The following is a 15,684-nucleotide window of genomic DNA, read 5'->3' on the forward strand; positions in this document are numbered from 1 at the left end:
AATGCAGGTCAGGAAGCAACAGTTAGAACTGGACATGGAGCAACAGACTGGTTCCAAATAGGAAAATGAGTGTGTCAAGGCTGTATATTGTCACCCTGCTTATTTCACTTAAATGCAGAGTACATCATGAGAAACGCTGGGCTGAAAGAAGCACAAGCTGGAATCAAGATTGCCGGGAGAAATATCAATAACCTCAGATATGCAGATGACACCACCCTTATGGCAGAAAGTGAAGAACTAAAGAGCCTCTTGATGAAAGTGAAAGAGAAGAGTGAAAAAGTTGGCTTAAAGTTCAACATTCAGAAAACGAAGATCATGGCATCTGGTCCTATCACTTCATGGGAAATAGATGGGGAAACAATGGAAACTGTGTCAGATTTTATTTTTGGGGTCTCCAAAATCACTGCAGATGGTGATTGCAGCCATGAAATTAAAAGACACTTACTCCTTGGAAGGAAAGTTATGACCAACCTAGATGGCATATTGAAAAGCAGAGACATTACTTTGCCAACAAAGGTCCGTCTAGTCAAGGCTATGGTTTTTCCAGTGGTCATCTCAGCAAAGGGGCCTGGGCTGGGGTGTTGTGTAAGCATCAAACACACCCAGTCCTTGGCCTTAAGTTGGGGTCCCCCATAGGGGGTCTGTGGAGAGAGTCTCACTTTTTTTTCCAGCTCCTTCGCTGGAATCCACACTCCCAGTGTGATGCGGAACTTGGTCCTGGAGAGGGGGGTCAGGAGAGCCCCCAGGAAGCAGCCCAGGGTTGGGAGGAGGGCTCCCCCTGCCCATGGCCTAAGGGGACGACAACCCTGCAGGGGGAGCTGAGGGCGGCAGTCTCCTCCCCTCTGCTGGACTGGAGCAGAGGGGAGGTGCGCAGGGAGATTTGGACTATAAAGAAAGCTGAGCACTGAAGAATTGGTGCTTTTGAACTGTGGTGTTGGAGAAGACTCAACAGTCCCTTGGAGAACAAGGAGATCCAACCAGTCCATCCTAAAGGAAATCAGTCCTGAATATTCATTGGAAGGACTGATGCTGAAGCTGAAACTCCAATACTTTGGCCACTTGATGCAAAGAACTGACTCCTTGGAAAAGACCCTCATGTTGGGAAAGTCCATGGGGTTGCAAAGAGTTGGACACAACTGAGCAATTGAACTGAACTGAACTGAATTTATCCTTTGGAGGATAGATTGAAATATGAAATTGATTTGCATAGTGATTCTTCACCAGTGAGCCATTTTTTATGGTAAAACCTCTTCACTTCTACAGTCATTTCCATGCATCTTCCTACAGAGTGAAGGCACTTCCTGAAAATGGGTAAGGGAACAGGAATTACTGTGTCTATTCAATGGCTAAAACAACAGCCATACTAGAGTTTGGTGACCTGCTGGAGATCCCACACTCTCAAGAGACAGAGCCAAGAACAGACCTGGCCTCCCATGAAGGAAACTTTGCTTATTCTTCTCTTCCTCTACTTGAAATGGCAAGACCCACTTCCAAAAGCTCATGGAAAAAGGAAATTTTCAATTTGGTGGCTGCTATTCAGACAATCTGCACATAGAGTGATAATTCTAATGCTGTGAGGTAAAGAATATGATTTTTTTCTCTTAATTTTAAAAGAACATAACTGGAAAATCAATTCATTAAGCAAATGACAATTGCTATTCCAAACGTCCCCATTGGCAACTTTCAGTACAATTCAATAAAAAAGTTGGCCTTTATACTCCTCTATTTCTTTAATAAAGGTAATCATTTATTAGAATAAATTTTATAAACAGTGGGTGAAATACATATGTGTCTTTCAACTAATCTCTTCAATATAAAACGTTCTTATTCTGAAAGCCAGATTTCTCTACATAAATTATAAGTATGACAAAGTACGAGCTGAACATCCTCCAGTGGCAGTATATCTGAACGATGGATAGACTGTATAAAAACCTTGCCTTGTGTCACACTGGAAAAACCAACCTCCGAAACTTATATAGTATTATAAATCAACCATTTATCAATTGAAACAAAGAAAAGAAAACCAAGCCTCCTTCGATTTAAGAAAAGAAAGCAATGCCTATTATATCCAGCAGGAGGGTATGAAGAAAATTAAGTCTGTAATATTAATAACTGCACTCAACAACAACAATAACAACAAAATTCTAGAGCATTCCAGAGACCAGAGGGGGTTCTCCCTGTTTTTCAAGGGGAGAGACCAGCATCCAAACCAATCTATCCTCCAAAGGATATTGACAGAAGATTAATCAGTGGCAGTGAGGAGAGTTTTGCTACTGACGCAAGTCATCGCCCATGGGCGCCCATTGTGCCCATGATGCAAGCCCATCACCCAGTGGACTCAAGAGTGGGAGGCATTCATCCCAGAGAATATGTAGGAAAAGTACATCAGAAACTATTTTTTTATTATTAAAAAACCCTAATTGTACTAATATTTAATATGTTTTACTAATTTTACCAATATTTTACAATACATGTAAATAAATATACACAGTTTAAAAGTGTGTGCACAGTTTTTTTTTTTTTTTTTTTTCCCTGACAGCTGTATGTGATCAATAACAGCCAGGATCAATAGGTATCACCTATGAGTGTCCACAGTCATTTCATACAAATTACATACTGATTTTGACATGTCCTTCCAAATATATTGATCTGTTATGTCTTGAGTACTTCCAAGGGGCATACTCACTTTTCAGATATTTGGTCTCAATCTGGCAGTAACATACTGTTGTAATCTAGGCATGGTAATCACAGAAGGCATTCAGTAATGAAGTATGACGTGCCCTTTTGCAAACACCCAGGTACTGCATTTGGAAAATTAACATACCACACCACAGAAGGGCTTCTCTTGTGGCTCAGATGGTAAAGAATTTGTCTGCAATGCAGGAGACCTGGGTTCGATTCCTGGGTTAGGAAGATCCCCTGGAGAAGGGAATGGCTACACGTCCCAGTATTCTTGCCTGGGAAATCACATGGACAGAAGAGCCTGGCAGGCTACAGTCCAAGGGGTTGCAAAGAGTCAGACAAGACTGAGTGACTAACACTTTCACTTTTCATACCACAGAAACATAAAAAGAAGCAGACAACTGACTCTAATCATTCAGTTTGCCACTTTTCAATTCATTTGGTCACACTGGGCATTATCCTATCCACAGATCAGCAGTGGCACATACAAACACATTATTGATGAGAAATGTATTAATATGTCTTTTGTAACCCAAACATTATTGATCAGAGCCATATCAATACATTTTTAGAGAATAATACAATTACCATCACTGAGCAAAGTTGTTAAAGCTTAAATTGATCACGGTTCATTATACAACTTATGATTGTTGTCATCATTCCATTTTGCCTCATTAGGTTTTTTTCAGACTTTGTGTATATTATAAACATAAAATTTTCAAAAATAATGCATTGTGAAATTTGGAGTGAAGAAGATTTTTTTGGTGAGTTTTATGCAGATAACTTTCTCTGATTGTCCAAGCAACATATATACTCATGTCCAACTCTTTGCAACCCCATGGACTATAGCCTGCCAGGCTCCTCTGTTCATGGGATTCTCCAGGCAAGAATACTGGAGTGGGTTGCCATTTCCTCCTTCAGGGGATCTTCCTGACCTGGGGATCGAACCAGCATTTCCTGTGACTCCTGTTTGGCTGGTGGAGTCTTTCACCACTGAGCTACCAGGGAAATCCATACACTAGGGCAGCAGTCCCCAAACTTTTTGGCACCAGGGACCGGTTTCGTGGAAGACAACTTTCCCATGGACTGGGCAGCACGGGGCAGGGGGCAGGTAGGGATGGTCGGGGGGTGATTCAAGCACATCACACTAATTGTGTGCTCGTGTACTTATTTCTACTATTAGTACATCAGCTCCACTTCTGATCATCAGGCATTAGATTCCAGAGGTTAGGGACTCCTGTCTAGTGTCTCAGAAGATGAAAGTTCTTCAGAATATAGTTCTGATTCAGACAGTGTGAATGTTAGTCCAACAAAAACAAAAAACAACAAAAAAAAACCCTTCATGATTGATTCTGATCCAGAAAATGAAACTCACAATGTTGGAGAATGTTCCTTTGCTTCTACAAAGAGTGGATTGAAGACAACATTTCACAAAAATCAAAAGACTTTGCAGATGTGTCGGGTGTAACTATCGAATGTAATAACCTGCAAAGGGTTAGTAAAATAACAGAATTAATTTGGGGCTGGCCAGAATAAAAATTGCCAGCCACAGGCATTAGTTTCTACAAAAATCCCCTGGTTAATAATGAGCTAAAATGGGGAGGCAGAAAATGGCAAAATAAACCAATGACTGAATATGTTAATTTTCGATAGTGATAGCTATGGAGGAAAGAGAAGAGGGAGACTAAGAGAAAGCAATGTGGTTGGGAGAGGGGGCGCTTTAGATTATGTGCCCAAAGAAGGTGACAGACGGCAAGGATGTAGGTGAGGGGCTGAGCATACCATGCAGAGGGACGGCATGGTGAACACCCTTAGACAAGGAAGGCTGTCCCATCTGAACACCACAGGAAGGCTTGTGACTGGAAATAGCAGGGAAGGAGACTGAAGTACCTGGACAGGCAAAAGACTGTGTGGTGAGGTGTTTGGATTTCACTAAGTGCAGTTGGAAGCCATTGGAAGATACGAAGCACAGCAGTGACAAGATCTGAGTCACGTTTTTAGATCACTCTGACTACTATGAGGCAAACAGATTTTAGGGAGAGGGAGAGGAAGCAAAGATCAGGCAAGAAACAGTGTTGTTCACAATATTCAAAAGGCAGAAGCAAGTGTCCCTGCCTGGATGAATGGACAAGCAGAATGTGGTATAGATAGAATGGAATCTTACTCAGCTTTATAAAGGAGGGAAATTCTGACCTGGATGAACCTTGAGGATATTATGCTAAGTGAAATAAGCCAGACACAAAAGGACAAATACACGATTCCACTTATATGAGGTTTGACCTGAACTAGTCAAATTCATAGAAACGGGAAGTAGAATGGTGGTCACCAGGGGCTGTAGGAAGGGGAACTGGAAAGTGATTATTGACTAATAAGAGATTCAATGTAGGAATATGGATAAGTTCTGGAGATGGATGATGGTGATGTTGCACAATAATGTGAGTATACTTGATGCCTCTAAACCGTACATTTGAAAATGGCTAAAATGGTAACTTTTTATATAATTACCACAATAAAAAAAAATTAAGTGGTTTAAAGAAACAAAAAGAAATGATCATCATTTAGTTTGAGTGGCAGAAGTGTGTAGATAAAAGGTATATTTAGAGCTAGAACCTAGAGGATTTGTGGACAGAGTGAACAGGCAAGGAGGAAACAGTGACGAGGAAAAAGAACTCAAGGATGACTTCTAGGTTTTTCTTGATTGAATGGCAGTACCATTCACAGAGCTGAGGAAGCTTGGGGCTTGAGATTGTGGCGAAGAATAACATGGAGTAGAAATTTAGAGTTCTTATTTGGCTATATTAGTTTTGAGATGCCTCATGGAATACAACCAAGTACAGGTGTCAAGTGAACAGTCAAATGTGATGTCTGAAGGTCAAAGGGAAGACAGTGCTAGAGGCTGAATCTGGGAATCACTAGAATATAAAGCCCTGTGCAGAGAGTGAAGTTAGAGAAGTTGGCTATTATATTGATACTTGGCTCAAAAGTTTATAATGTATCATCCAAGAAAGGAGCATAGCCTGGAACACAATTAAATGATTTTTCTTTTTATGAACAAGAAGAGAAAGTTGAGATGACTAGGAAACAAAGTTTTTTATGAAGGTACTGAAGAATGCTTCAGCCTCCCCACTGGATGGTGGTTGTATAAATTCCTATGGTCTTTGAGATCTCTCTCACCTCTTTTGTATTTATCAGTACTGCTTTGTAATGAAAGCTAACTTTTATTATGTAGATATCAGCTTTCTAACTCATTTGGAAGATGTCCCAAGGTGGAGAACATGTGATAATTGTTTGTTATCACCCACTATAGTTACTGCATGTAGAAGGCACTCAATACATGTGTCGATTAATGGACTACATTTTAGGGAAACCAGTAAGATAATTCTCTAGTAAAGGAAAACAGCAAGATAAAATGTGCTATTGACTCATAGGTGCAACTATTGACCATTCTTTTCAGGAACAGCATCTGACTTTTTTTGCCTAAATTGCCTAGAAAAAAAGAAAACAATCTAAATTATTCAAATGGAATAGCAAATTCAAAGGGTCGCTGCACTTCTTCACTGTGAACTATATATGACTGGCACATAGGAGCTTGAAAGGTTACTCATTAGCAAAGTTTTGGCTTAATTTAAAAATCCCAGATTATCAGAAAGGAAGGAAAACGTCCATGGATCAATGCACTCTGCTACTTCACAGCAAGTCAAGTTCAAAGCAGGTCAACAGCAACACCCATCCCTCAGTCACTCGCTCAGCAAACATTCGCCAAGGACCAGGTGCACATCAGTGAGACTTACCCTCAGTTCTCAATACCTTCTCGTTATGTTCACCGTCTAGTTTCCTTGTATGCCATGGGAAGAAGTAGACACATGTTCAGGATCCTAGAGCCTGTGGATGGTACACAGGACAAAAGCAAGTTTTCCTCCCAGCCGGAATGTATTGAGATCTTTTAAATATAATATGACATAAAATTAACTTCTAGGTAAGCAATGTGTTACTTGATGACTAGAAGATTCTTCCAGTTTAAAGATCAGGCTGGTGACTGAATGTCAAAAGCAGCTTAATTCACCAATGGCACTGAAACATCTAGAGAAGGAAGCAGGCCTTCAGAAGGAGTGGTCAGACCAGAGGTTGGAGAAGGGGGCGTCAGAAATAGAGCAGTGGCAGCGGGCGGTCCTCAGTGCCACAGTCTAGAAGGCAAGAGTCCCAGAGTCAGCACACTGGGTGCAGGAGAGGCGAGAGGGAGGTGGAGTCATCAGGTCTCTGCTTGAGGAGGTGAATGCAAGCAGTTAGCAAGGCCTTTCAAACTTGAGTCACATAGCTCATCTCCTGTCTTCTGACTCTCGTGCATTAGCTTCTTTCTCATTACAATTTGGAGTTTCATTTCGATTTCTCTTTGCTGGTGAGAAAACCAAGTTGTCTGGTCTTCTCACAATTATATTTTATATTTTAGTTAAATAGATGGGCATTCTGGTTTATATAGGCTCACATAGGCTGGGTTCCTGCAAGTCTCTTCACGAGGAACAGATATGTCTCAGGGTGCCAAATGCATCAAATTTCAGAGCCAGCAAATCTGAGGGCTCTCCTTTCAGTTCATCAATGAAAGTACCAAACAGGGAAACTCTTTGGCAAGCAGCCAGTCAACCCACGGAACACCCATTTACTTTCAAGCCCCAGAGGAACTCCCTGGAAATAATGATGTGAATCTTACCATGCCCAAGAAATAGTAATATTTCTTCACCTTGGAACCTTCATTCCTCAACAGGTTATTAGAGCTGTTGGGATTTTGTTTTGGTTTGGTTTGTCAGGCATGAAGGATAGTAGTCATAATTCACCTTGAGAATTATTTCCTGCAAATCAAGGAAGCATTTCATGCCTACACACAAATCCTTAAGCCCAGGGTTCTAGTTGCTACACATCCCCCCCTTAGACTGGTGAGAATCATCACTCTAAGAACCTGGAAACAAAGAGCAAGAGTTGGTGACATTCCGCCATTCACATGGTTAAAAACACGAGTAGGATGTCTTTCTACTCTTGCTGAGAGGTCATGTAAACATGATATGGCAGAAATAAACCAGCCTATACCTTTGGATTTGCGAGTGAGTTCTTCTAATGAGACCTGTCAGATGCTTGTTACTACAAAATAAATGCCTTTTGGCTGCCTTTTTTTTTTTTTTTTTTGCTCCTGATTAAAAAGAAAGCAAAACTGTAACACAATTCTTAAACAAATTTTAAATGATATCATCATTGCTAATGCTTTTTTCACAATTCAGTTCACCACTGCAGGCAAATCAGTTTCTCATTCATAAAATCTCTGATTGTCAAAACAATGTACATGATCGTTTATCATAATGTAATATATCTTAGAAAGCAATCATAACATAAAGACTTAATCTTATGTAAAGGACAGCCTATTTTGATATGTTTTAAAGGCAATCGCTAATTGGCTATTCACTAATTTGTTGCCATGAGCAACAAAATACTTTGTTTTGGAACCTTTCAGGATTTTAGTAGCCGTGTAGTGTGTCTCTGAATTTCTGAGGTTTTAATTCCTTTTTTTTTTAGACTTGGTACCTGTAATATTCAGATAGAAAAAATTAAATTTTTTGTCTAAATGTAATCTTGTTTAGAATTTTTTAAATTTATAACACACAAATAACAAACATATGTAGACTTTTTGTATTAGTTAGAATGCCTAGTTGAAAATAAGAGAAACAAATCCTGTTGACTTAACCTAAAGAGAATTTTTGACAATGTGTTAGTTTCCAAAGACTGCTGTAGTAAAATACCACAAACTCAGCTGTTTAAAACAACAGAAATGTATTATCTCACAGCTCTGAAAGCTGGGATTCTAAACTCAATGTGTTGACAAGACCATGTTCTCTCAAGGGTTCTAGGGAAACTTCGTTGCCTTTTTCAGTTTCTGGTGGTTCCCAGCAATCCTTGGCATTCTTTGGATGGTGGGTGAATCTCTCCAGTTGCTTCCTCTTTTGCCACAGGACCTTCTCACTGTGGCTGCGTGTCTCTTCTTATAACAAAGTCAATAATTGGACTAGCTGTTCAGTTGCTAAGTTGTGTATGACTCTTTGCGACCCCATGGACTATAGCATGCCAGGCTTCCCTGTCCTTGACTATACCCTGGAGTTTGCACAAATGCATGTCCATTGAGTCGGTAATAAAATCTAGCCATCTCATCCTCTGCTGCTCTCTTCTTTTGCCTCTAATCTTTCCCAGCATCAGGGTCTTTTCTAATCAGTCTACTCTTTGCATCAGGTGGCCAAAATACTGGAGCTTCAGCTTCAGCCTCAGTCCTTCCAATGAATATTTGGGGTTGATTTCCTTTAGGATTGACTGGTTTGATCTCCTTGCTGTCCAAGGGACTCTCAAGAGTCTTCTCCAGCACCATAATTCAAAAGCATCAATTCTTTGACACTCGGCCTTCTGTATGGTCCAAGTCTCACATCCATACATGACTACTGGAAAAACCGTGGCTTTGACTATACAGATCTTTGTTGGTAAAGTGATATCTTAGCTTTTTAATATGCTGTCTAGATTTGTCATAGCTTTCCTTCCAGGGGGCAAGTGTCTTTTAATTTGATGGCAACAGTCACTGTCCACAGTGATTTTGGAGTCCAAGAAAATAAAATCTGTCACTGCTTCTATTTTTTTCCCTTCTATTTGCCATGAATTGATGGGACCAGATGCCATGATCTTAGTTTTTTGGATGCTGAATTTTAAGCCAGCTTTTTCACTTTCCTCTCTCAGCCTCATCAAGAGGCTCTTAAATTCCTCTTTACTTAACAGAGTTGTATCATTTGCACATCTGAGATTGTTGATATTTCTCCCTGCAGTCTTGATTCCAGCTTGTGATTCATCCAGCCTAACATTTCACATGATGTGCACTACATTTAAATTAAATAAACAGGGTGACAATAGGCAGCCTTGTCATACTCCTTTCCCAACTTTGAACCAGTCAGTTGTTCCATGTAAAGCTCTAACTGTTGCTTCTTGACCCACGTACAGATTTTTCGGGAGCCAGGTAAGGTGGTCCGGTATTCTCAACTCTTAAAAAATTTTCCACAATTTGTTGTGATCCCCACAGTCAAAGGCTTTAGTGTAGTCAGTGAAGCAGAAGTAGATGTTTTCCTGGAATTTCCTTGCTTTCTCTATAATCCAACGATGTCGGCAATTTGATCTCTGGTTCCTTTGCCTTTTCTAAACCCAGCTTGTACATCTGGAAGTTCTCAGTTCACATACTGTTGAAGTCTAACTTGAAGGATTTTGAGCATAACCTTGCAAATAAGTGAAACGAGCACAATCGTACTGTAGTTGAACATTCTTTGGCATTGCCTTTCTTTGGGATTGGAATGAAAACTGGTGTTCTCCAATCCTGTGACCACTGCTGAGTTTTCCAAATTTGCTGACATATTGAGTGCAGCATTTTAACAGCATCATCTTTTAGGATTTGAAATAGCTTAGCTGGAATTCCATCACCTAGCTTTGACCTCATTTTAACTTTACTAATTACATTATGTAATTAGTATAATTACATACTAATTACATACATACACTATGTAATTAGTATAATGCAGTGCATTATAACTTTATTAATTATGTATTTACTTTACTAAATACATCCATATTTCCAAATAATGTCACTTTCTGAGGTCCTGAAGGTTAAAATCAACATCTCTAGTGTGGGGAGCAGAATTTAGTCTATGATAGAGGTTAAAATGTTGAATTCACCTTTTGCTTCCAACAGGTCAGAAAAATCCAGCACTATCTCTTACTAACCAGAGATAGATTTCTTAACTCATTCCTTTAGCTATCCATTTATTCATTCATCCTTCCATTGATGTAATAACCATTCATAGAACACCTGCAATGCACGAAGGCTTATCTGGGGATTATAGACTGAAAGGACCCTACCATTGATGAACTCAGATCTCATAAAAGGAAGAGACAAGTTAACAAATACTTAAAATACTCTGTGGTTTGTGCTGCTGTAGAGATTAATTCAAAGGTTTATTCAAAGATTTATCCAAAAGGAGAAGAGAATGACTGCTTAACGATGGGGTGTTTCTGGAAAATAGTGGCATTTGAGCTTGGGCTCTAGAAGAAGAGCCTTCCTTGTGGCTTTCCTTACTTGTGGCTCAGCTGGTAAAGAATCTGAGACCTGGATCTGATCCCTGGATTGGGGAGAGCCCCTGGAGAAGGGAAAGGCTACCTACTCCAGTATTCTGGCCTAGAGAATTCCATGAACTGCATAGTCCATAGGGTTGCAAAGAGTCAGACACAACTGAGCGAATTTCACTTTCACTTTCCTTGAAAGGATGAGGGCAAGGATTAGAGTACAAAAGTTGGTATTTCCCAGGCAAAGGAATAGCATATCTAAAGACATGAAATTGTGAGAAAAATAACACATTCAGGACAGTAATAGCAGTTCAGAGTTATGTGTGATTGGTTGCACAAGTTTATTATGGAAGGCAGAGGAAGAGCCTAGAAGGAAATATGGGGCCAGACAATGAACAGCCTTGTGCATTATGGCAGAAATTTAGATGTTAGATAGTGGGATATGCAAAGTCAATGGAAAGTGTTTAAGTATAGAAGTAATCATAATTCTTACATTTGTTAACAGGGAATTAATCATCATATTACTAGGTGTGAAATTTATTAAAATAAGAGTCTAAAAATGAAGACCAATCAGGTGGCTTACCTGGGGTTAAGGCAAAGGCCGTAGAACAAGAAAACAAAGAATGGTTTTCAGAGATTTTTTAAAAAGAAAATGAACAGAAATAGTGGCTGAGGAAAAGGAAAAACTCAGTAATTGTGGTATAAGGTATAGAAAAGAACAGGAGGAAGAAAATGACAGTTTAAAATTTAGCTTATTTGTTTATTCTCCTCTGTTTGTATAAATGATTTAGGAGTGCCTTGCACTGGTGAAAACATTACAACAGATTAAAAAATATGTAATACATAGGGAGATAGAGATGAAGAGAAGTAAAGTGAAGTCAAAATTGGCGCTCAAAATGCACATTATATGATTTGTGTAACTACTCAATATGAGTCAGATTTGGCTTGATTTTGGTTTTGCATGTTTGGGGTTTTTTTGTGTGTTTTGTTTTGGGCGCACTGCAAGACTTGCAGGTTCTTAGTTCCTTGACCAGGAATCGAACCCAGGCTCTCAGTAATGAAAGTGCAGAGTTCTAACCATTAGATGGCCAGGGAGTTCTTGATTTCAGTTTCTTAATGGCCAGAGCAAAGAGAGAAGTAGTCTGAGTGCAAGATCCATAGTGTCTAAAATAGGTGAAACGAGGGAAACTGAGAAGAACCCAGTTTTTCCTGGCACTGAGAATGGAAAACTCCTGTAGAAAAGAGCCAGTGTTCAGTATACATCGAACTGGAAGACCCACTGGTACAAGTGACAGATGAAAGTATGCACATAGCATTCGAGAGAAACGCTGGACTAGGCGATCCAGATTCGGGAATTAGTGTCCTTAGTCGAATATGCCCCTCAGATTTTTTCATTGCCACCTCATACATTAACACAAGAATTTTATTAGCAGCAGAAAGTACATGTTCTTTGTTTAAAATGAGGATACTGAAGTTTATCAATAATAGACTACATTGAAAACATTATTCCTAAGTTTTGTTTTTCAGAATGAACTTCAGGTGATTCTACAACCTCAGTTTGCATGGTAGAATTCTGTGAGGATCAGAACAGTACCACTTAAAACGCCGCTACTGCATTTAAAATTGTCCTAATCCCACCCACAACCAAGAGCAAACGTTCTAGTCGCTATTATGTGGAACCATAACTGAGGGGGTTTTTGTCAGTTTCCTTTCATGTCATACACATGTGTCAAGTCAGATCAGTCCAGAGCTGATTCCAGAAGAAAAGAGGCAATATTCAGTCATGACCAGGCTTATTTTCTAAGATAACTAATGTTCACCATATGCCCATTTATACTTCCTCGAAAAGTAAGGTAAACTTTCAGATTTTCTCTATTCTAACTTAGAGAAAGAACATGTATGTAAGTGATTTAAAATCTTGACTAACTCTACTCCCCTGTTTTGACTTACAACTATCAGCCTCACATACAAAATCAAAGTAGGGACTTGGAGAATCCATATGCGTTTTAGAAGACATTTAAAGAAATTCATTACTGTTGTTCAACTTTTTAAGCACATTCTGTTGGCATCTGCCTAGAATTCCCCAGAAACCATTGGATTCAAATCTTTATCAATTTCATATATAATCTCTCTGAAACCATCTGGTTCTTAACAGTTCAGGGGATAGAGTCAAGCAAAATCTTTCTAGTAGCTGTATACCTTTTGATTATCACGAGTGTTTTTCTCTCTGCCAAATAGAACATGTCAAAGCTTTCACATTATTTTATAGTCATTCTTGACTCTGTGATCATAATGTGTTGATGTATGTCTGCCCTTATTTATAAACTGGGTTTGCATTTACAATTAAAACACATGAAAATAATATCCATTTAGCAGTGTATCTTTATGCTATAGCTACCCATTTTTTTTTTAATGTCATAGCTACATTTATTTGTAGGATATCATTTAGCTTTTCCTTTAAATATGGTTGTATCAGTCACAGACAGGGAGAAAAACAAATTTATGTATTTTAAGACCACCTTCTAAATTAAAAGATACAAATGTGTTTATAAATTTCTGGTTATGTTTGAGAAATCTTTTTAGTCTTTACTTAGGTAACCAGAGTAAAAGAAATCATTTCATTTTCTTGCTTTTTTTTTTTTTGCTTTTTTAGCATTTTTAATGCTTCCATCCTGAAAAGATAGGAATTCAGCTTTTCTACCACCAACTGGTGAATTTCAAAATCAACAAAATGATAAGGGGAACATTGGGGCTCGTTGACATCTACACTTACCATACTCTTCCTTTGTGAAGCAAAAATACAATATGAATAAACAGTATATAGGCACAGTACGAAAAAATGAATGTCAAAGTATAGCAGTGTAAATGCTGTATTTGACTTTCAGGTTTAGTAGATTTTTATCTTGGATTATAGCTTGAAAGATTAACCAGCAATTCATCTCATAAGCTTGAACACACATCACAGTAGAAAAGAAATTGGTATTTGGAGTTCCTGGATAAAGTGCTATTCAAAGGGACTCCTTAGTCATTAAAACATTGAGTTAGTTTTGTGAATGGCATCAGTGAAAATCTTTCTCATGTAAAGAAAGCAGTAGGAATAAACTAAGTCAAAGGCAAGTTCCTCTGGTCCCTCATCCACAATGTTTATCCCAGTGGGATATGATACAGTCTGTGCAATTGCTATGTTCCACAATAATTATAAAAAGTAATAACATGTGGTACGAACAGAACTTGTAACAAAGAACAGCAGTAGATGGTAAAATAAACCACTGGTTATGTCAAAACTAATAACTTATTTACTCATGCAGAGTCAAGGAGTTAAGAGGTCAGATGAGCCCCGTTGTTTAAGCCTTACTAATAGTACACATGGCTTTTCTGGCTCATCATTTTCAACAGTTCCTCCAGAACCATTTTAAGGATTATGTGAAATTGACTGGATTTCATTAATGGCTCATGTAAGACATGCGCTCATCATATCTTTGAGAGTGAGGTCCAAGATATGTAAGCATTTGCCTTTCTGCAGCTTCTGGAAAGAGGTGGTGAGTTCTAAGACCTCTTGTCATAAATACAACATTCACTAACATAGAAAACAGTATCCATCTTTTTTAGGAATGAAAGTAATTGTACAGTGCGACACCCGCAGCATTTTAAAAATGTTATGTATCATGGTGTACTTAAAAAAACAGTGCACTTATTGATCTTCCCATTTTACTTTGATTTAAAATTCAGATCTTTTCTTCCCATTGAAATCTTTGCATTTATATTTATAAATGTATAGGGGAAAATCCATTTCAGACATATGCAATCTCATAAATTACGTTTGGTAGTTGAAACAGTGCGTACTTATGTCATGGACTGAACATCCTCCTTTATTAGAATGCTATTTATTGCCACCAGCTGCACTGCTTAGCTAAGAAAGTTCTTGACACCAGCGATTGCTTTTCAGCACCACTGCTTCCGGCTGCTAACAGGGGATTCTATTTCCAAATGAAGCCACCCCTCTCAAGCTCTTCCTTCTGCTACACAGATACCTCCTGTCATCGTGATGCTGGAGAATCGATGGGGGATGGGCCTGCACCCACTCATGCTCTATGATCTCCCAGGCTGTAAATCTCCCCTGGCTTTGAGATTTCTCGCCTAATAGCACTGGCCTGAGAGCTGTCAAATGCATTCGGGGAATCTACCCAACAGTAATGGATTTTTCAAAATTAAGATGTGAATTCAGCTTGTGATCAAAGGGTGCTTCAGAGTCATCGGCATGTGTTTCAGAAGAGAATCATGGTGCATATCACAGTAGACATTGGTCTCTATTTTATTACATTTTACAGCAGGGAAAACTAGACAAAGGTAATTACTCTTCTTCTGTTAAAGACTATTATTACACTTGCATGAACAGTTAGCCCTGCTGTTATTTTCTCTGCTGCCTGTGCCAATGGCATCCAGACCATCCAAGCAGGAAAGGTAGAGAAATGGCGGTTTCAGCTCATTTCCAACGTCACAGTAAGTCCACTTTGAAAGGTAATCTTCCAGACCACAACTGTGTGTGCCAACACATTCACACGTTCCATTATTTGTTGACAGGATCTGTGTCCCTGTCTTCTGCATGCCAGTTGAACACTGTCTCCTTTCTTTTTTTTTTTTTAAATGCCTTCACACATAATTGGGCTCCCAGAGCCCACAGAACTCACAGCAGCAGACTGTGACAGGGGGAGACCTCCCTCTGTTAACATGGAAATGGAATTTCCTTGCTCTCCTCTAGAAAGGAAATCCCCTCCAGGTCAAGGTTAAGGCTTTCTGCAGTGTGGGGAGGGGGAGCTCATGCAGAAGATACCTTAACCTGTGATCTTAGAGAGTTCTCTTGAAGTGGTGTCAGGC

The sequence above is a fragment of the Bos indicus x Bos taurus genome, chromosome 10 (genome assembly GCF_003369695.1).
Source record: "Bos indicus x Bos taurus breed Angus x Brahman F1 hybrid chromosome 10, Bos_hybrid_MaternalHap_v2.0, whole genome shotgun sequence".
In the NCBI taxonomy this organism is placed as follows: domain Eukaryota; kingdom Metazoa; phylum Chordata; class Mammalia; order Artiodactyla; family Bovidae; genus Bos; species Bos indicus x Bos taurus.